This window comes from Muntiacus reevesi, chromosome 15, assembly GCF_963930625.1.
Source record: "Muntiacus reevesi chromosome 15, mMunRee1.1, whole genome shotgun sequence".
In the NCBI taxonomy this organism is placed as follows: domain Eukaryota; kingdom Metazoa; phylum Chordata; class Mammalia; order Artiodactyla; family Cervidae; genus Muntiacus; species Muntiacus reevesi.
In genome coordinates, this window is record NC_089263.1 from 19,932,382 (window position 1) to 19,955,478 (window position 23,097).

At 46.0% G+C, this 23,097-nt stretch overlaps 1 long non-coding RNA gene and 1 pseudogene across 3 annotated transcripts in view; one reads left to right on the forward strand and one right to left on the reverse strand.

Moving 5' to 3' along the window:
* Positions 1-1,146: 1,146 nt before the first annotated feature.
* LOC136147411 (uncharacterized) overlaps positions 1,147-23,097 on the forward strand; it is a 41,161-nt gene continuing 19,210 nt past the window's right edge. For all 3 annotated transcript variants that reach the window (XR_010659186.1, XR_010659187.1, XR_010659185.1), the window contains exons 1-2: positions 1,147-1,555; positions 22,928-23,053. This is a non-coding gene — a long non-coding RNA (uncharacterized lncRNA). The remainder of the gene's footprint in view (positions 1,556-22,927; positions 23,054-23,097) is intronic.
* Positions 17,673-18,907, reverse strand: LOC136147093 (large ribosomal subunit protein eL30 pseudogene; annotated as a pseudogene).

Sequence of the window (23,097 nt, forward strand, 5' to 3'; positions counted from 1 at the left end):
TGAGAAGTACAAGTTACCTGTCTCAGCCACCTGTCTGGGGTGATTTGTTACAGCAGCCTGAGCTGACTGAGACAACGTGCATAGTAACTTCATGAAGAAGGTAATCATTTTGCCCAGAACAGAGTAGGACTTTCAACTTCAGGTTAGTGAGTTTTCCACTGTGTCATGGGATGTACCACAAGGTATTGTGGTCTCTCCAAGACTCCCCTCACTTAATTAAATAGAAAATATGTCTTTGGAACCTGCCTCCCTGAATTCAGCATAGATATAGAAATTAATTGGATGCATTAGCTCTTTTCCTTTGAACCAGATTTACCTCTTTAGTCATTTAAAAAAATATGTAACTATTTATTTTTATTTATCTGGCTGCACCGGGTCTTAGTTGGGGCATGCAGGATCTTTAGTTGTGGCATGTGGGATCTAGTTCCCTGACCAGGGATTGAACCCAGACCCCCTGCATTGGGAGCACAGAGTCTTAGCCACCAGACCACCAGGAACATCTTCAATCATTTAGACCTGAACTTCATTAGGAGGTAATTAGGTTTCCTCTCCAATTAATTGGTGGTGGTTATGCAGAAGGCCCAGTGGAAAAGTTGTGTGATCACTTAGCCAGGTCCGCCAAGGGTGAGGCAGGAGGAGGGTTAAAACCTGTGCACTGAATATATGCTCAAGCTGGTGAGAGGAGGAGTCAGGGATAGACCTTAGGATTAGCTTTGCCAAAAAATCTTAGAAAAAAAAGAGATTAAAGATTCTACAGAAGTGTAGGTTTTTCAGTCTCCTCACTAAATAGAGAGCGATATGGCTGCTGATTGAGAATGTTTATGTCTGTTTGGGGGAGTCAGGGCAGGGGTGTCCAGAAGGGAGATGCACAGAGAGCCGCCTTTGGAGTTTGGACATCCCTCCTTCTCTTCCCCCTATCACTCCCACTCTGCCTCCTACCCCAACCTTGAATACTGGGTACAGTGAGCTGGGCAGTTACCCAGTTTTCTGGGCAAGGTTTCCTCTTGGCATCCAGACCTGAAGAGATCAGGGAGGCCACGGTTGTTGAAATAGCCTGGCAGGAGGAATGCTGAGTCTGTCTTCCTGCCAGTGGTAGGCACAGGATGTACCAAATACAGCCTGGTCCTTTGCTCTGGGTGCAGATGAGTCTAGATTCTGAGGGGCCTGGAGCTTACACAGTTGGGTTGGCCAAGAAGAGGATCCTTTTTGAGAAAATAATACAAAATTAGGGAGACCCTTGAAAGGAGCCTATTGAATGAGGGATCCTGAAGTATAAGCTTCAGAGAGGGTTATGTGTGGAGAAGAAAGTGAAATAGGATGAGGAGATAGAGCTTACGGAAGGGGAGGCTACTCTAGACTGGAGTAGTCTGGGGAGGCTGACGTCTGAGCTACAAACCAAACAACAAGGAGCCGGCCATGAGGCCACCGGTGTGAAGAACATTCTGAGCAGAAGGAACAGTGCCAAGTCCCTGGGGCCGGATCAGGCTTGGAATGGTAGGACCGCGAGAAGATGCGTGTGCCTGGAGTTTGTTGAGCCAGGGGAGAGGGCTGGGTGGTGAGTTCAGGGGACGGGGCAGGGGCTGGTTCCTCTTGGGCCTTGAAGACTTGGTAAGGACTCCGTTATTCCAGGATCTGCGGGAAGCTGTTGAAAACTTTTAAGTGAGACTAAATATAAAATCAACATTAAAGGGACTTCCCTGGTGGTCCAGTGGTTAAGACTTCAATGCATGGGGCAAGGGTTCAATCCCTGGTCCAGAAACTATGATCCAGCATGCCCCAAGGTGCAGCCAAAAAATAAATAAACTAAGGAAACTTTATAAACCCAATTCCAGTCCCACGTACTTAGGTATGAAATATATATATTATATATTTTTTCTTTTTTTTTAAAGAGCTTTATAGTGGTGTTTCCTGGAGGCTCAGATGGTAAAGAATCCACCTGCACTGCAGGAGACCTGAGTTCGATCCCTGGGTTAGGAAGATCACCTGGAGGAGGGCATGACAACCCCACTACAGTATTCTTGCCTGGAGAATCCCATGGCCAGAAGAGCCTGGTGGTCTACAGTCCATGGGGTTGCAAACGGTCAGACATGGCTGAAAGACCATTAAAAAAAGAAAATGGCTTGCAGAAAATTCCAGAAAGAGGATGGCCAGTGGGGGCGGGGGTGTGTTAGCAGGACCTGGTCCTTCTAGGTCTGATGGTCAGAGGGGCAGGCCCCAGGAACAGAGGGGTGGTTCCTCCCATCTCCTGCCATGTCTCTTTCCCTGTTACTGTCACTCATGTTCACCCCACGGGCCCTTGGGGAGCAAAAGGGCTGATCTGTGTCTGCATTGCTGGCCGTCACAGTCTGGACAGCTTCTGAAGCCCTGGGTCGACCTGCGGAATGGAGACAACCTCAGAGTGCCCTTGTATGTGTGCATGCAAAGTCGCTTCAGTTATGTCTGCCTCTGTGTGATCTTATGGACTGTGGCCCTCCAGGCTCCTCTGTCCATGGAATTTTCCAGGCAAGAATACTGCAGTGGGTTACCATGCCCTCCTCCATGGGATCTTCCCAACCCAGAGATAGAACCCACATCTCTTATATCTCCTGCTTTGGAAGGCAGATTCTTTAACAATAGCACCACCTGGGAAGCGCTCTTGTTTCCAGAGTATCTGACAGCCACCACCTTTGGGTAGAAGGGAAGGACACCCTCCGAACAACTGGCTGCGATCTGGCTGGGACATGTGGTCTGACCATGACCTCTCAACCTCCAGAAGGTCGATTTCCATAGGAACCTCTGAAACATGCCGCCTAGGGGAAGGAGAAGAAGGAATTGCATTGCTGCAGGTGGCTAATGAATAGATCTGCCCTGTGGTGAGGAGGGAGGAAATGTGGAGCGGGAAGAGAATCTTCAAGTCAGGGAAGGAGGTGGGCAGTGGGGTCAGACCATCGGTGGATGCGGTGTTTACCCGGGAAGCCTTGGCCTCTCCGCCAGGTTCCTCCTTTCCCCCACTGAATCCCCAGGGACTCAGGGCCTCCTTGGACAAGGCCAGGATTACATTATTGGACATCCTGGGATCTAAGACAAGAAACCAGTCAACATGGTAGTCCAGCGATTTGGGACTCGGGAATGGGAAGACCCAGGAACTGGTCTTGGTGAAGATTGAAGAGCTGGTCTTTCAGTGGGGTCTGCTGCTGGATAGGAATTGGGTTTTAACACTGAGTTTGAGACATCCAAACAAAGGGTTTCCTAAAAAAAAAAAATTTTTTTTTCAGTATGTACTTATTTGGCTGCACCAGGTCTTAGTTGCGGCATTCAAGAAGATCTTAAGTTGCAACATGTGGGAGCTACTACTATTTCCATGACCAAGGCTCTAACCCCTGGCACCGTGCATTGGAAGCTCAGCGACTTAGCCACGTGGTCCATTCCTGGACCACCAGGGAAGCCCCTCAAAGGACTTGGGGCCAAGTCACCTTGGTTCTTATGGGACCTGGAGGAAAGTGTTTGTCCACACTTCAAGTAATGAGACAAAGAGCGGGGATGAGGGGGGGGGCAGCAGGGGGGAGGGGGGAAGTTAAACTGTTTTTAAAAAAAAAAAGAGAGATAAACACCTTGAGAAACTGGTTAACTAGTCATGGAATCCCAGCGGGCCTGCCTAAGAGGGAACAATAGTTGAGGATTTCCACCCCCTCCAAAAAAAAAACAAAACCACACACCAACCACCCAGCCAGCAAACAAACAAACAATGGAGAGACCCTGGAAACAGCGGCTGTGGCTGGACCCTTCACCCCAGCAATGATGGCAGTCCACAGTCAGACCCTGCCCCCAGTCAATGGAAAATTAAGGCAGACAAAGCTATCTCTGGAAGAGTATAGCTGCAGCAGTTGTGCTAAGCTCTTAGTGGGTGGGACCAACAGGTTGAAAAGGCTCTGAGGCAGGCAACCTGGGTGGGCCCCAGGAAGACAGGATTGTAAACAAGTAGAGGAAACCTCAGGCTTCCCAGGTGGCTCAGTGGCACCATTACAGGAGACTCAGTAGACAGGTTTGATCCCTGGCTTGGGAAGATCCCCTGGAGAAGGGGAAGATGCCATGCCTGGAGGAGGGCATGGCAACCCACTCCAGTATTCTTGCCTGGAGAATCCCATGGCCAGAGGAGCCTAGTGGGCCACAGTCCATAGGGTCACAGTCAGTGACTAAACACACACACACACGTTCACTTACGTAAAGGAACCCTCATTTCAGTTCCCTTTCTTGATTAAGACAAAGCTCTTCCTGGGATGGAGTGGGGCAGTTGGTCAGCGAAGGGCCAGAAGGTGGCAGTGTCTACTCAGGGAGGGGCGGTGGGCAGGCCCCTGGCTGTGGTGTCTCACCCGACCACAGCCACAGTCACCCCGGTGTGCAGCCCCTTATGGCCCCTTGCTCTGATTCCATCCCGCCCAGGCCTTCCTCCCTTGGCCTGGAGATGGTCTACCCACGAGGTGAGTTCAGGCAGGGACCAAGTGCCCAGGCCATGAGCTGTGTGCCAGCTGGGATGGCCCTGGCCCCTGAGATCTAAATAGAATCTCCTCTTACTCCCATCACAGGAAGTGGGACCCCTATCATCTTCCTAACTGTTTCCCAGGTTCAAGGGTTCAAGACGCCTTGTGTTCCAGGCCCTGGTGACCAGAGTCCAGCGCCACTGCCCTCCCAAGCCCCTTCCTCTCACTTCTCCATCCTCTCTCTTTCCTCTGCTGTCCACCCATCCTGGACTCAGAGTCAGGGAAGAAGAAAAAGAAAATGACAAATGTGGGTGAGGATGTGGAGTAATTGGAACATTTTTCTTCCGCTTTGGTGCACTGTGTGGCTTGAGGCGTCTTAGTTCAATCAGGGATTGAATGTGGGCCACAGCAGTGAAAGCGCCCAGTCCTAACCACTGGGCCACCAGGGAATTCCCATAACTCTTTTGTGTTTTATTGAGGTATTACTTGATGTAAAATATTATATAAGCTTCAGGTGTCCAACACAGTGACTCACAATTTTTTTTAATAAATTTTATTTATTTATTTATTTTTGGCAGTGCCGGGTCTTCGTTGCTGTGAGGGGTTTTATCAGCAAGTGGGTGCTACTCACTAGTTGCTTTGGCAGACTTCTCATTGCAGTAGCTCCTCTTATTGCAGAGCACGGGCGCTAGGGCATTTAGGCTTCAGCAGCTGTGGCCTGTGGGCTCAGTAGTTGCAGCTCCCAACTCTAGTGTGCACAGACTCAATAGTCGTGGCACTCCAGCTTAGATTCTCTGAGTCATGTGGGACCTTCCCAGATTGAACTTGTATCTTCTGCACTGGCAGGAGGATTCTTTACCACTCAGTCACAAGGGAAGGCCTTGATTCACAATTTTTAAAGGCTGTATTCCATTTATAGTTATTTCAAAATACTGGCTGTATTCCTTGTTTCCTACAATATATTCTTGCAGCTTATTTATTTTATACTTAGAAGTTTGTTCCTCTTAATTCCATACCCCTATCTTTTCCCTCCCCTGTCCCTCTTCCCATAGTTAACCTACTAGATTAATCTCTATGAGTCTGTTTCTTTTTGTTATATTCACTAGTTTATTTTTTAGATTACACATATAAATGATATCGTCTGACTTATTTCACCTAGCATTATACCCTATAGGTCCAACCATGTTGTTGCAACTGGCAGATTCTCTTTCTTTTTTATGGCTGAGTAATATTCCATTGTATTGTTGTTGTTGTTTTATACTACATCTTCCTTATCCATTCATCTGTTGATGGACGCCTGGGTTGCTTTTATATCTAGGCAATTATAAATAATGCTGCTGTGAACATTGTGGTGTGTGCACTTTTTCAGATTAGTGTTTTAATTTTTTTAGGAGGTATACCTAGGAGTGGAATTGCTGGGTCGTTTGGTAGTTCTATTTTTAGTTTTTCGAGAAACCTCAATGTCATTTTCTACAGTGACTACACCAGTTTATATGCCCACCACTGGTGTATGAAGATTCCCTTTTCTCCACATCCTCACCATCATCTATTTGTGTCTTTTTGATGATAACCATTCTGACAGATGCTTGGTGATCTCTCACTGTGGCTTTAATTTGCATTTCTCTGATGATTAATGATGTTGAGCATCTTTTCATGTGCCTGTTGGCCATCTGTAAGTCTCCTTTGGAAAAATGTCTATTCGACTCTTCCACCCATTTTTCAATGGGGTTGTTTGGGGGTTTTTTATGTTGAGATGCATGAGCTCTTTATGTTCATTTGATATTAACTCTTATTGGTCATATCATTTGCAAATATTTTCTCCCATTCAATAGGTTGTCTTTTCAGAAATCGGAACTTTTATGCACTGTTGGTGAGAATGTAAAATGAAACAGCTGTTGCAGGAAGGGGGACCCCTTCCAGGGCCCGAAAGTGAGCTCTTGTCTAACACTCGGAAATAAATTGTCTGAAGAGACATATGTGCTGACAAAGCAAGAGGTTTTATTGGGAAGAGGCACCCAGGCAGCGAGCAGGAGGGTGAGGGAACCCGGGAGGACTGCTTTGCCACTGGATCGCAATCTTGGGTTTTATGTTGATGGGATTAGTTTCCGGGTTGTCTTTAGCTAATCATTCTGACTCAGAGTCCTTCCTGGTGGCACATGCATCGCTCAGCCAAGATGGATGCCAGAGAAAGGGATTCTGGGAGGTGGGCGGACACGTGGTGTCTCCTTTTGACCTTTCCTGAACTCTTCTGGTTGCTGGTGGCTTATTAGTTCCATGTTCCTTACTAGGACCTCCTATTGTAAAACAGCTCATGCAGATGGTTACTAGGGTGCCTGGCCAGGGTGGGCAGTTTCAGTCAGTGTGCTTCCCCTAACACAGCCACTGTAGACAATAGGATACCAGTCCTCAAAAATTAAAAGTAGATTTACCATATGATACAGCAATTCCACTTCTAGGTGGATACCTAAAAGAATTGAAAGCAGGGTTTCAAAGAGATATTTGTATACCCATGTTCATAGAGCAGCATTAATCGTAACAGCCAAAAGATGGAAGCAACCCAAGTGTTTACTAATGGGTGAATGGATAAACAAAATGTGCTTATACTGGTGAAGGACCGGGAAGGGTGGTGTGCTGCTGTTTGTGGGGTCGCAAAGAGTCGCACAAAACTTAGTGACTGAACAACAACAACAATACGATGGAATGTTATTCAGCCTTAAAAAGAAAGAATATTCTGACAGATGCTGCACCATGGATTAACCTTGACGACAGTATGCTAAGTGAAATAAGCCAAACATAATACAGTAGTTTCCACTTATATGAGGTACTGAGAATGGCCACATAGACAGAAAATAGAATGGTGGTTGCCAGGGGCTGGAGGAATGGAAAGTTATTGTTTAATTGGTACAGAATTTTGTTTGGGGAAGATGAAAAGAATTCTGGAGACGGAATGGGGTGATGGCTCTAAACAAGGAGGATGTGCACCTAGAAATGGTTAAAAACATAAATTTTATGTTATGTGTATTATGTGGGTTGCCATTTCCTCCTCCAAGGGAATCTTCCTGACCCAGGGATTGAACCCACATCTCCTGTGTCTTCCTGATGAACCATCGGGGAAGCCATGTGTATTTTACCGCACTTGTTTTAAAAATGTCCTTTGTTCCTGCCACTGGGGACTTCTCACTGGACACACACCTCCCAGGCTGAGGCTCCTGCTATTTTGTTCTGGCCCCTTTTCATTTTTCTGATCTTCTCCCCTGTCTTCTCCTCTTTTATGGGGGGTCCCTTTCCCCCAAGTTCCTGTTAAGACCCCAGTAAAGCTGTTCAGTTCCTCCTATGTTTAACCATGTCCCTGGCACCTCCCTTTCCTCAGCCAAAGTGACTGATCCAGATACTCACCAAAACAATAACAGTTCTCATGCTGCTAAATGCCATGGAAACGTGGCATCTGGTGTATACTTTGGCCCCCTGAAGAATTGAGTCGTCCAAGTCCACAGTTGAGATGCCATCTTCTCTCCACCAGCTGCCAGGCTGAGGATAGACCTGAGGGCCCTAGGTGTGAATTTGTCAGAGTAAAGGCCTCTCTGGGCATCCTTTGGGCAGTTTGCAAACAGCCCCTGCTGGCAACGTTCCATCTGTCTGAGCATCAGGGATCAAGCCTCAGAAGCACAGAACCTGAGCGTAAAGCAGAGAATGAAGAATCCCCAAGCCCAGGCCAGGTGAACTCAGTATGGGACGAAGTGACTGGGGACCAGAACCACAGGAATGACAGGAGATGATGGAGGACTGGACATCAAGAAAGTCTGCACCTACGTGTATATGTGTGTGTGTGTGCGCGCGTGCGCCTGTGTGTGTAGACATCCCTGGAGAGGTCTTGGGGGTGGGGAAGATTAAAGGAAAAATGGGGAAGCTCTCCCGTTGGGTGGCTGGGTGATTATGACAAATCCCTGCAGGGAAACAGACAGTGTCTCCTAGGCATTGATCTCCAAAGCAGAGGCAGGGGAGGGCCCCTGAGAAGTCTTCAGAACAGAAACTGCTACTTGATAAGTGCTTACCAAGTGCCAAGCACTGAGCACTAACGTGCTTAGTCACTAGTCGTGTCCAACTCTTTGCAAACCCATGGACCATAGCCCATCAGGCTCCTCTGTCCATGGGGATTCTCCAGGCAAGAATACTGGAGTGGGTTGCCATGCCCTCCTCCAAGAGATCTTTCCAACTCAGGGATCGAACCCAGGTCTCCCACATTGCAGGCGGATTCTTTACTGTCTGATAGTAGCTTCAACTACTCCTGCTACATGCCAGGTTGGCCGCGTTCTAAGCCAGTTAATAAACTTGCAGTGCCAGCCAATTAGGTGATTTAAAATAGTCTAGTAGCTGCATGTTATTTTATTTACTGTTTAAGAAATACAAACAGGGCACTTCCCTGGTGGTCCAGTGATTGGGATGCTACATTTCCACTTCAGGGGACTCAAATTCGATCCTTGGTCAGGGAAGTAAGATCCCTAACCCTAACCCCCTCAAAAAAACACAAAATGTCTCTGGGGACTTCACTAGTGGTCCATTGCATTGGTTAAACTTCAAGCTTCTAATGCAAAGGGTGCAGATTCAATTCCTGTTCAGATCCTGGGAACTAGGATCCCACATGCTGTTTAGCATGGCCAAAAACATTTTAAATAGGAAGAAATACAAGCAGACATGTATGTTAATACAAGCATGTATGAGGAAGAAAAGTGAAAGTACTAGTTTCTCAGTCATGTTCAACTCTCCAAGTAATAAACATGTACACCTAATGAAAATATGGGAGATATCCAGGGGAAAATTAGTAACTGCTCTGTATTATTAAAAGTTTTTTTTTAAGTGAAAGTAACTCTAAAATATATTCTATTTAACTTAAAAGATGTAAAATATTAATTATCTGTGGAAAAAAAAAGAAAAAAATTATCTGTGAGATATTTTGCACTCTCTTTTCTTATTAAGTCTTCAAAATCCAACGTGAATTTATACTCAGGGCACACCTCAGTGTGAAGGAGCCACCTTTTCAAGTGCTCCATGGATGCAGGTAGCTGATGATTACTCTGCTGGACAGAATAGTTTAGATACATTAATATTAATTCTCAATATAAGCACTTCAGCTACATACAGCATTTAGCCCCCATCATCATGTTTGGTTATCCTCATTTTACAGAGGGCAGAAGTTCTTTGTCCAAGGCCACCCGGGAGGAAGGTAGCTAAGTCAGGATCTGAGCCACAAGCTCAGCAAGACTGGGATGGGGACCTGGTCTCCTATAATAAACATTCTGGGCTGTCACCACTATGCCTCTCATCTCCCTTAGGACATAAAGTAAAAGGCTATCTGTGCTTATTCCCTCTGCTTTACAGAGTGGAACAAAGGATGCTGGTGGTGGTTTAGTTGGTAAATCATGTCTGACTCTTGCAACTCCACGGACTGTAGCCCGCCTGGCTCCTCTGTCCAGAATGGGATTTTGCCAGACAAGAATACTGGAGTGGGTTGCCATTTCCTTCTCCAGGGGATCCTCCCAATCCAGGAACTGAACCCAAGTCTCCCGCATTGCTGGTGGATTCTTTACTGACTGAGCCACCAAGGAAGCCCAGAACAGAGCATAAGAGAAGCTAAAGGGTCTTGCCCTGTAGGTGGTCCCAGTGTGATCTTAACCGACGTGGAGTGAACACTTGGGAGACATCATCTCACACTGCAGTGAGTGTCCAGGAAGGGAAGTGTGTGGCTACTTGCATCCCACCCTGAAGGTTAAATCTGCTTTGAAAAGTTCAATGGAGGGACTTTCCTGGTGGTCCAGTGGTTAAAACGCTGCCTCTCCATTGTGGAGGGCACAAGTTTGATTCTTGGACGTGGAACTAAGATCCCACATGCCTCTTGCCAACTCCCCCCCAAAAAAAGTTTCAAAGGAAAAATAACCCCATGGCTCAAAGTAGGAGTGAGAAAGCTCTTTAGACCATTTTTTACACCATCATTTTAGATGGCTGCCTGAAAGTCATTCAAACAATGCACAGTCATTTATTTCAGCAGCCCCTAGTTGAGGACAATTTTTTCACAAATATAAATAGCTCTGGGATGAACATTCTTGTACTTTCCAGTTTGCCAACAAGGCAAAAAGATTTTAATCTCCACTACTTCATTGTCTGGTGTTCAAGGCGTATAGGAGGGAGTCCAGTGAGCGTAGCAAGCCTCACATGTTCCCATGTATAGAAGAATCCCTTAACTTGGCCACTTACCTGTATATTTGTAATTTCACTTTCTCATCGCACAGCCCCATCTCACCTGTGTCCAACACTTGGCTCCACCTAGCTTCCTGCTCTCTGATGTGCTTCTGCTCAAGAGGAAACACTTCTGGGCTACAAGGTCAGCCCAGGGTGACCCCGCTACAGCGTGCGTGTTCGGTTGCTCAGTCGTGTCTGACTCTTTGCAACCCCGTGGACTGTGCCCCACCAGGCTCCTCTGTCCATGGGATTTCCCAGGCAAAAATACTGGAGTAGGTTGCCATTTCCTCCTCCAGGGGATCTTCCCAACCCAGGGATGGAACCATGTCTCCTGTGACTCCTACACTGGCAGAGGGATTCTTTACCACTAGCGCCACCTGGGAAGCCCCTCTCCTAGGGCACAGTATGCAAAAAAGATAGTTTTTCAGGTCCTCCATTCAGCTTTGCTCTCTGGAGAATCAGGATAGACCTCCATGGAGCCTTTGCCTCCTGTTTCGTGGAAATGTTTGTTCTGGTTCCTGGCTTCTTCCCAGTTTCCATCTGACTGCCCTTTTACCCTTCAGTCAGGTTTTATCTCTTGGTGGGCACTTTTTTTGCTGACAGGATCTCAGCTGAAACAGTGCCATTAATTGCCTTTCTATGTTTTTAACTAGAAAGGAAGTTCAATTAGGGTACATGAATATTGGAAGGGAAAGACACAACCCCTGCCCGATTTATGCCTAGGCATCTTTCTCTTACTTTTGCTCAATTTCTAGAAGTCTGGGGCCCACTCAACCTTGAATATTCGTTGGAAGAACTGATACTGAAGCTGAAGCTGCAATACTTTGGCCACCTGATGGGAAGAATCAACTCACTGGAAAAGACCCTGATGCTGGGAAAGATTGAAGGCAGGAGGAGAAGGGGACGACAGAGGATGAGATGGTTGGATGGTATCACTCACTCGATGGATATGAATTTCAGCAAACTCTGGGAGATGGTGAAGGACAGGGAAGCCTGGCATGCTGCAGTCCACGGGGTCGCAAAGAGTCGGACATGACTTAGTGACTGAACAACAACAACGGGGACCCACAGGATAATCAGAACCATGACTGGAGAACGTGGTGGGCCTGAGTCATCACCAGATTGGACCTTGCACTGTCTGCTCTTTTGAAGACTTTTTCAAAAGAACCACCCTTCTCTTTGTTCCTCCCTTTCTCTTCCCGGCCCCAGGGGCAGGCTTTCTACTCAGGCCCATTCATCAGGAAGAGACCTGCCTACAGTGCCTGCGTAGGTGGATGCCAGTGGCAGCTTGTAGTAAAGATGCCTCACCTTGGCTCTGCTGGATCCTCTGCTTGCCCCACAGGCTGAGGCTCAAATTCAAGCCTGGAAAAAAAAGTTAAAAATTACTTCCTAACCCCATGCCTTTCTCATTACCAGCGGTAACCTCCAGTGTGAACATCTGAAATGCCAAGAACTTGTTGTATTGATTGCCTTCTCCCTCTTTTTAATGACATGGTATATTCGTCTGCTAGTGTTACTGTAACAAATACCAGAGACTGGGTGGTTCAACAACAGAAATTTATTTTCTTACACTTCTGAAGCTTAGAAGTTCAATATTAAGGTGTTGGCTCCTTCTGAGGCTTCTATTTGCAGATGGCCATCTTCTCCAGTCCTATGCACTGGTCGTAACAAACCCCCTCTTCCAACAACACAAGAGATGACTCTACACATGGACATCCCAGATGGTCAGTATCGAAACCAGATTGATTATATTCTTTGCAGCCGAAGATAGAGAAGTTCTGTACAGTCATCAGAAACAAGACTGGGAGCTGGTGATGGCTCAGATTCAGTTCAGCTCAGTCACTCAGTCGTGTCTGACTCTTTGCGACCCCATGAATTGCAGCACGCCAGGCCTCCCTGTCCATCACCAACTCCCGGAGTTTACTCAAACTCATGCCCATCGAGTCGGTGATGCCATCCAGCCATCTCATCCTCCGTCGTCCCCTTCTCCTCCTGCCCCCAATCCCTCCCAGCATCAGGGTATTTTCCAATGAGTCAACTCTTCTCATGAGGTGGCCAAAGTATTGGAGTTTCAGCTTCAGCATCAGTCCTTCCAATGAACACCCAGGACTGATCTCCCCTAGGATGGACTGGTTGGATCTCCTTGCAGTCCAAGGGACTCTCAAGAGTCTTCTCCAACACCACAGTTCAAAAGCATCAATTTTTGGCACTCAGCTTTCTTCACAGTCCAACTCTCACATCCATACATGACCACTGGAAAAACCATAGCCTTGACGAAATGGACCTTGTTGGCAAAGTAATGTCTCTGCTTTTTAATATGCTATCTAGGTTGGGCATAACTTTCCTTTCAAGGAGTAAGCGTCTTTTAATTTCATGGCTGCAGTCACCATCTGCAGTGATTTTGGAGCCCCAGAAAATAAAGTCTGACAGTGCTTCCACTGTTTCCCCATCTATTTCCCATGAAGTGATGGAACCAGATGCCATGATCTTAGTTTTCTGAATGTTGAGCTTTAAGCCAACTTTTTCACTCTCCTCTTTCACTTTCATCAAGAGGCTTTTTAGTTCCTCTTCACTTTCTGCCATAAGGGTGGTGTCATCTGCATATCTGAGGTTATTGATATTTCTCCTGGCAATCTTGATTCCAGCTTGTGCTTCTTCCAGCCCAGCGTTTCTCATGATGTACTCTGCATATAAGTTAAATAAGCAGGGTGACAATATACAGCCTTGACGTACTCCTTTTCCTATTTGGAACCAGTCTGTTGGTCCATGTCCAGTTCTAACTATTGCTTCCTGACCTGCGTATAGGTTTCTCAAGAGGTGGGTCAGGTGGTCTGGTATTCACATCTCTTTCAGAATTTTCCACAGTTTATTGTGATCCACACAGTCAAAGGCTTTGGCATAGTCAATAAAGCAGAAATAGATGTTTTTCTGGAACTCCCTTTTTTTTTTTTTATGATCCATTGGATGTTGGCAATTTGACCTCTGGTTCCTCTTCCTTTTCTAAAACCAGCTTGAACATCTGGAAGTTCACGGTTCATGTATTGCTGAAACCTGGTTTGGAGAATTTGAGCATTACTCTACTAGCGTGTGAGATGAGTGCAATTGTGCAGTAGTTTGAGCATTCTTTGGCGTTGCCTTTCTTTGGGATTGGAATGAAAACTGACCTTTTCTAGTCCTGTGGCCACTACTGAGTTTTCCCAATTTGCTGGCATATTGAGTGCAGCACTTTCACAGCTTCATCTTTCAGGATTTGAAACAGCTCAACTGGAATTCCATCACCACTACTAGCTTTGTTCGTAGTGATGCTTTCTAAGGCCCACCTGACTTCACATTCCAGGATGTCTGGCTCTAGGTGAGTGATCACACCATCGTGATTATCTGGGTCGTGAAGATCTTTTTTGTACAGTCCTTCTGTGTATTCTTGCCACATCTTCTTAATATCTTCTGCTTCTGTTAGGTCCATACCATTTCTGTCCTTTATCGAACCCACCTTTGCATGAAATGTTCCCTTGGTATCTCTAATTTTCTTGAAGAGATCTCTAGTCTTTCCCATTCTGTTGTTTTCCTCTATTTCTTTGCATTGATCGCTGAGGATAGCTCAGATTATGAACTCCTTATTACAAAATTCAGACTTAAATTGAAGAAAGTAAGGAAAACCACTAGGCTATTCAGGTATGATGGAAATCAAATCCCTTATGCATATACAGTGGAAGTGACAAATAGATTCAAGGCATTAGGTCTGATAGACAGAGTGCCTGAAGAACTATGGACAGAGGTTCATAACATTGTACAGGAAGCAATGATTAAAATCATCCCTAAGATAAAGAAATGCAAAAGGTAAGATGGTTGACTGAGGAGACCTTACAAATGGCTGAGAAAAGAAGAGAAGTGAAAGGCAAAGGAGAAAAGGAAAGCTATACCCATCCGAATGCAGAGTTCCAAAGAGTAGCAAGCAGAGACAAGAAAGCCTTCCTAAGTGAACAATGCAAAGAAATAGAAGAAAACAATAGAATGGGAAAGACTAGAGATCTCTTCAAGAAAATTAGAGATACCAAGGGAACATTTCATGCAAACCGGGGCACAATAAAGGACCGAAACGTTATGGACCTAATAGAAGCAGAAGATATTAAGAAGAAGTGGCAATAATACACAGAAGAACTGTACAAAAAAGATCTTAATGACCCAGGTAACCACGATGGTGTGATCATTCACCTAGAGTCAGACATCTTGGAGTGCGAAGTCAAGTGGTCCTTAGGAAGCATCACTACGAACAAAGCTAGTAGTGGTGATGGAATTCCAGTTGAGCTGTTTCAAATCCTGAAAGATGATGCTGTGAAAGTGCTGCACTCAATATGCCAGCAAATTTGAAAAACTTAGCAGTGGCCACAGGACTAGAAAAGGTCAGTTTTCATTCCAATCCCAAAGAAAGGCAATGCCAAAGAAAGTTCAAACTGACACACAATTGTACTCATTTCACATGCTAGCAAGTTCATGCTCAAAATCCTCCATGCTAGACTTCAACAGTATGTGAACCAAGAACTTCCAGATGTTCAAGCTGGATTTAGAAACAGTATAGGAACAAGAGATCAAATTGCCAACATCCATTGGATATTAGAAAAAGTAAGAGAACTCCAGAAAAACATCTACTTCTGCTTCATTGACTACTCTAAAGCCTTTGACTCTGTGGATCACAACAAATTGTGGAAAATTCTTCAAGAGATGGGACTAGATCTCCAGGAGCGGCGGCGGCGCAGGGTGCGGCCTCGGGGGCTGCGGGCAGTGGCCGGCGGGCAGGTACACTGATGCTGAAGTGCTATGAGCTTTCAGAACTTCTGGAAAAACTATAAAGTTTTGGTTGTTATGGTACCTCTGATTGGGTTCATGCATTTGGGGTGGCACAGGATCAAAAGCAGCCCTGTTTTCCAAATTCCTAGTAAGGACAACCTCTCTGAACCAGACACTCTGGCAATTACAAGTCCTAAGAAGAACCACCTCCCAGGGAAGTAGCAGGCTTGCAAGTTTCAGAAAGAAGCAGCTCTGAGTCAGAGCTTGAGCTAGAAAGACAAGATGAAAAATAGCAGTTGGATCAGAAAGAACTGGCTTCTTGTAGCTGTGATTTCCTTCATAGGTGTCCATCTTGGGACGTATTTTATACAGAGGGCTGCAAAACAGTCTGTAAAGTCTCAGCCTGAAGGCAAACAAAAGAATTTGAATAATGGAGTAAAATAAATATTTGGAATTACTAAAAAAAAAAAAAAAGGGATGGGAATACCGGACCACCTTACCTGCCTCCTGAGAAACCTGTATGCAGGTCAAGAAACAACAGTTAGAACCAGACATGGAACAATGGACTGGTTCAAAACTGGGAAAGGAGTATGTCAAGGCTCTATATTGTCACCCTGCTTATTTAACTTACAGAGTACATCATGCGAAATGCCAGGTTGGATGAAGCACAAGCTGGAATCAAGATTGCCAGGAGAAATATCAATAACCTAAGATTTGCAGATGACACCATTCATATGGCAGAAAGAGAAGAGAAACTAAAGAGCCTCTTGATGAAAATGAAAGTGGAGAGTGAAAAAGCTGGCTTAAAACTCAACATTCAAAAAACAAAGATCATGACATCTGATACCATCACTGCATGACAAATAGATGGGGAAACAAAGATTGACTTTATTTTCTCGGGTTTCAAAATCACTGTGAACAGTGATTGCAGCCATGAAAAACCTAAACAGCATATTAAAAAACAGAGACATTCCTTTGCCAACAAAGGTCAGTATAGTCAAAATGGTGTTTTCCAGGAGTCATGTATAGGTGTGAGAGTTGGGCCATAAAGAAGGCTGAGTGCAGAAGAATTGATAGTTTCAAACTGTGGTGTTGGAGAAGAGTCTTGAGAGTCCCTTAGACTGCAAGGAGACCCAACCAGTCAATCCTAAAGAAATCAGTCCTGAATATTCATTGAAAGGACTGATGCTGAAGCTGAAACTCCAATACATTGGCCACCTGATGTGAAGAACTGACTCACTGGAAAAGACTCTGATGCTGGGAAATATTGAAGGCAGGCAGAGGAGAGGACGACAGAGGATGAAATGGTTGTATGGTATCACCAACTCAATGGACATGAGTTTGAGTAAGCTCTGGGAGTTGGTGAAGGACAGGGAAGCCTGGCATGCTGCAGTCCATGGGGTGGCAAAGAGTTGGACACAATTGAATGACTGAACAACATCTTCTCCCTGGGCCTCTTTCTATGAGTATCTGTGTCCTAATCCCCTCTTCTTAGAAGGACACCGGTCACATTGGAGTAGTGCTGCATGCCTGCTAAGTCGCTTCAGTCATGTGTGACTCTTTGCAATCCCATAGGCTGTAGCCCTCAGGCTCCTCTGTCCATGGGATTCTCCTGGCAAGAATACTGGAGTCGGTTGCCATGCCCTCCTCCAGGGGATTTTTCCTACCCAGTGGTCGAACCACGTCTCTTATGTCTCCTGCATTGGCAGCCAGGTTCTTTACCACTAGTGCCACTTGGGAAGTGTGGAGTAGGGTCCATATCAGAGTAGGGCCCACCCTAATGACCTCCTTTTTCACTTAAATACCTACTTAAAGGCCCTTTCTCCAAATCCAGCCACATACTGAGGTACTGGGGGTTAGCACTTCAGCATATGAATTTGAGGGGCATGGTTCAACCTGTAACACGTGTTACATTTCTGTGATTACAAAAGCAACATATGGGTCACCATAGAAAATTTCCAGAGGTGAAGAAACTAAGGTAAGAATCTCTGCAAGGGACTTCTCTGGTGGTTCAGTTGAAGCCATTTACCTTAGATTGAGACTTGAACCCATGTACTGGGACTCACACCCAGCCAAAACCCAGATTGGAACTTGAACTGACCCAAAACCCACAGTCTTCAAACTGAGATCACAGACCTGGTCACAAGCTCAGGTTTTTTTGTTTGTTTGTTTGTTTGTTTTTTAACAAGCGCTTTCTTGCCAGTTTTATTAAAGAAAAATTGTATATGATTCACTTTTCACCAGTCTGTTCTGGCATGCTTCTAATGATATCAGAATCACCAGGATCAATCATAGCCAATGTGCATACCTCTGTTGTATTTTCACATCTGTGCCCAATTCAGTATTATTGCCATGGTAGTGATGGAAACCAGTTTTGGTCAACATGGCATGGTACTCTATTTCAGATTTCCTCAAGGCTGAGCAGTTGTTGCTGAGGATGACCGGTTTCACTTTGCCTTGTCTGATCATTTTCAGAGTCTGCTTGTACCCCAGCACATACTTTCCACTTTTCATAACCAGTTGGAGCCTAGAGTTGATTGACTCCAGTGACTTTTTCATCTTCTTGGAGGCCACCATCTCCCTGTCTTAGGTGCGGGATGCCTCCAACCAAGAGCAGCCACCAAGGCGGCCGGGGAGTAAGAAAGGCCAGGCTCAGGTTCTTGATGTCTCATAGCAGAAAGAATTCAGTGAGAAACAAAGTGATAGGTAACAAGTGAATTTATTCAGAGAGAAACACACTCCACAGAGCATGGGCCATCACCATCGCAGAGGGTGAATACAGTGGTCTTGAAAGGGGTTGTGGTTAGCTTTTATGGGCTGGATAATTTCATAGGCTAATGATTGTGAGGATTATTCCAACTATTTTGAGGAAAGGGAGGGGATTTCCAGGGGTTGGACTACTGCCTGCTTTTTGGTCTTTGATGGTCAACTTTGGAACCATCATGGCACATCTGAGTGTGTCATTTAGCTTGCTGATTGAGGATCAAGGTCTAGTCAAAGTTGACTTGTCTGCCATCTTGGACCCATTTGATTTCAATCGGTTTATGTTGTGTCCTTGGGCTATGTCATTGTTTCAAAAATTCTGCCTGGCCCCCTTCCCTCCTATTTTACAGTAGCTAAGACTCTGTGCTCCCAATGCAGAGAAAAACTAATTCTGATTTCATGTTGGAACTGTTTCTTTGACTTGCTTTTCGTGGCTGTTGTTATTATCATCATACATAATGGCCTGCCTCAGAAAACCCGGCCCATCAGCCTGACTGTTGGACTAAAAGTGCCTTTGTTGAGCTCACAGGGAGATAATCTGACCCTGCCCACCTGTGACTGGCTGCATGAAAGAAAAGACTGACACACCCTTCCCCAAGGCTGGCCATTTCCTGAGATGTTTTGCAAGACTGATGGCTCTTTTTACTTTACTTCCTCATTGCCTCTCCATCTTTATTCTGCCTTTTGATTTTGGTTCCTCACTTCTCTCTCTGGTTCTGTAAAAGAATCTGGCATCCAGACCCCAACTAGATGGTTATTTTGAGACTTTAGTCTGCCATCTTCTCCATCTGTGGACTTTCCAAATAGAGCCATGTTTGTGGTAACCCAAGGACTAAAGAGCAGATAAAACCAAAGAGAGTCTTAGAATGCAGGAATGGAGAAACCAGACCCTTATTGTCCTTCTGTCCCCCATGTTGTAACTATTAACAGATTTCAGGTCCTCCTGAGCAGTATAACCTGTCTCCCCTCCTACCCCATAGGGAGAAGTTGTTTGCCTTACTCTTCCCCCACCCAGTATACGTGCCTCATCCAATCACCAAATGACCCGCAAGACCCTTATCCCACTCCTTGTACCCTGGGTATAAAAATGGACTAAGGACCCCTGTTCAATATCAGTTCTCCCTTGAACTGGTCCACTGTCCTAACAACGTTTCCATTCTAATAAACTTTATTTCCCTCACATTCTGTCTCATGTCTGGAAATTCTTTTCCAACCCGTGCCCGGACCACGAAAATATTGCTTGCCTCAACAGCTCGTCATTGACTGTGCTTGACTTTAGGTAAAAGGGGAAGTATGTTGTTTTCCTTACTCCATCTTCCTACTTAGCTGGCTTTTCTGAAAGTGAAAGTCGCTCGGCTGTGCCTGACTCTTTGCGACCCCATGGACTCTACAGTCCATGGAATTCTCTAGGCCAGGATACTGGAGTGGGTAGCCTTTCCCTTCTCCAGGGGATCTTCCCAACCCAGGGATCAAACCCAGGTCTCCTGCATTGCAGGCGGATTCTTTACCAGCTGAGCCACAAGGGAAGCCAAGAATACTGGAGTGGGTAGCCTATCCCTTCTTAAGGGGATCTTCCTGACCCAGGAATTGAACCTGGGTCTCCTGCATTGCAATGCTGATTCTTTACCAACCAAGCTATCGGGGAAGCCCAGCTGGATATCCTACATTTTCTTAAATGAGCTTATAAGTTTATATTACCTTTTTTTAAAAGTTTTTAATTAATTAATTTATTTATTTTTCTGAGCCATGCTGTGCAGCATGTGGGATCTTGGTTCCCTGACCAGGGATCAAACCCATGCCCTCTGTACTGGAAGCGCAGAATTATCTTAACCACTGGACCACTGGAGTCTTAACCACTGGTCCCTGAACTTATATTATTTTTTATAATGGAGGAAATAAACAAATGTAATAGAACATTGTCAGGGAGGACAAAGAAAAGGAGCTTTTGTTTAGACCAAAGAGATGAAAGGAAGAGCAGGCCTGCGTTAGATGCTAGGAGTGGAATCTTGGAAGGTCGGAACCTGTCAGCAATGGGACCTTTGCCTTTCAGACCCGGTAAAGGGTGTGAGCAACTCAGGGAGGAACTAGCTCTTAGCTATCCCCAAGGTGGGTTGGAGAGTTTGAGAATGAACCTCAAGCTCCTTGAAACAAGGTCTGTTGTGCTGCGTGCTGTGCTTAGGTGCTCAGTCGTGTCCAGCTATTTGCGACCCCATGGACTGTAGCCCACCAGGCATCTCGGGATCAAGGAATCGAACTGGGGTCTCCTGCATTGCAGGCAGATTCTTTACCAGCTGAGCTACCAGGGAAGCCCCCAAGGTCCTTTGGCCTGGACTAATTATATCCCTCCCACCGAGAAATGGGACACTGAGTCAGTGCCTGTGGTCTTGGAAATATTCCAACAGAAAATGAGCTGGAGGGTTGGAGAGAGTGGAAAGGCCGGTCTTAATTTTAAAAGGAAAGAAAAGGGGGACTTCAAACATTGAGCCAGAGGGCTGAACAGGAACAAAGGGGTGATTTGGGAAGGCCCGGAAAAGGAAACGATGCTCCCTGGGCGCCAGAATGGGTTCATCATCCCCAGCTCCATAGCACCCTTGGCTTGAAATGCTAAAAGCAGATATCCTAGATTTAGTAGGTCTCCAAACAGACTTCTTTTTGTTGTCTGGTAGTGGAGAGGCTGAAGTACAGAGCAGGTACCAGTATAAGGATAGCAGTCAGAGGATAGCAGACTGAATTACCAGAGCCCCAGATTAGTGGGTCGACTGATGTCAATGTCTATGTTGGTGACTTCCCTGGTGATCCAGTGGCCTAAGACTCTGTGCTGCCAATGCAGGAGACCCAGATTCAATCCCTGGTCAGGAAACCAGATCCCACATGCCACAACTAAGATTGCTCGTGCCGCAATGAAGACCTGGTGCAGCCAAATAAATAAATACAAATATTTTTAAAATAAGACTTGAACTCCCAACGCAAGGGGCATGGGCTTGATCCCTGGTTAGGAAACTAAAATCCTGCATGCTGCTTGGCACCCCCCACCCCCCCAAAAAAAACTATGTCAAAAAGCGCTGTTCTGTTCAACAATTTTAACCAATTGCTAGGGATTAGAGGTATAGCAGAAAACAGGAAAGATACACCCCTGTCCTCATGGACTTTATAAACTAATATAATCTATTCATTTATCAAGGAAAATTTTTGTCTTAAAGAAATACAACTATTTCTTTGACCTCACTGAGAGAGGTGTATGTAGTTCATGTAACTGTGCATTCATGGTTTACAAGACCCGATTGCCGGACAGATGGGACAGGTTGCAAACCTCTGCACACAGGTGGAGCCAGCAGTGCCCTAGAGCAGGATGACGGGGCAGTGGGTCCACGGAGGCAACACACAAGTCGCTCCCCCAGGCACAGCCCCGAGCTGAGCCCACTGTCTCACTCACTGCAGGAGACCCCGTGCCTGGCCACGCAGCAGCCATTTCTCACCCCATTCGTGTCTGAAAATGCCACAAACCTCTCGCCTCTGGTTTTCACCTCTCCTCCCCATGTCCGTATGCCTCAGGGAATGTTGCCCCCAGCCCAGGAGTGATGAGTGACCCCATCAGCCTAAGGGAAATCCTATGCCCCTTGAGGTGGTTGGTTCGGGACCAGTGTGACCAATATCCGGAGGAAAAGTCCAGGGAATGAGGAAGGGTGAACTTCTGGGAAGTTTTTTCTGCTAAGAGGAAGCCACAGTGCACTGGTTAGAGATGTTTTCATCGGCAGTTAACAGAACATACCTCCTTCCACCTACACACCAACAAATATAGTTTAGGAGTGAAGATACTCAGTGAGCTGTATACAAAGTCTGGGGCTAGGTGGTTCTTGGCATTGGTTTGGTGGTTCTAGTGATACTAAGATCAACATCTCTGTGACCGTCTTTGTCTTTGTTTGTGGTGTCAAGAAGGCTGCCACTCCAGCCATTCTGTCCATATTAAGACAAGAAGAAAGGGGCTATGCTCATGACACCTGTGTTATTTTATTTTATTTTTGGCTGTGCTGGGTCTTCGTTGCTTTCTCTAGTTGTGAAGCACGGGGGCTACTCTCTAGTTGGCAGAGAACAGGCTTCTCACTGCAGTGGCTTCTCTTGTTGAGGAGCCCAGGCTCTAGGCACATGGGCTTCAGTGGTTTCAGCTCGAGGACTCTAGAGTGTGGGCTCTGTAGTTGTAGCTCATGGGATTTGTTGTTCCATGGCATGCGGGGTCTTCGAACCCATGTTCCCCTGCATTGGCAGGCGATTCATAAGCACTGGACCAGCAGGGAAGCCTGACACCTGTGCTTTTTTAACCACATCTTTCCCCAAAAGTCCCTCACATGTTCCCACCTTCATCTCATTGGGCAGGACTGTGTCCCGTGGCCACTCCTCACTGCAAAGCAAACTGGGCAAGTCAGTTTCTCCTTAGCCAAAGGAAAAACAGGATGGGACTTCCCTGGCAGTCCAGTGGTTAGGAGTCGGAGCTTCCACTGCAGAGGACCCAGTTTCCAACCCTGGTCAGGGAACTAAGATCCTGCAAACCACACGGTTTGCAGCCGAAAAAAACAAATAACAACAACAACAACAACAACAAAGAAGAAACAGAAAAGGGAGAGAGGGTTGGGAAGTAGAACTGGGTTAGGGACAAACAGAAAGTGACGCTCCTGATTTCTGAACATCTCAAGGTCGGGAAACTGCTGCTGCCCTCTTGGTTCCAACCTGAGCAGGAAGCAAGCACTGAAAAAGCCAGAGCAGAGAGATGGAAAAAAACCTGCATCCAAGGTCAACAACCTGAATGGCAAATGAGCAAGGTAGGTGAAGACAAAGGTCACAGAAAAGGAAAAACAAGTAGCCC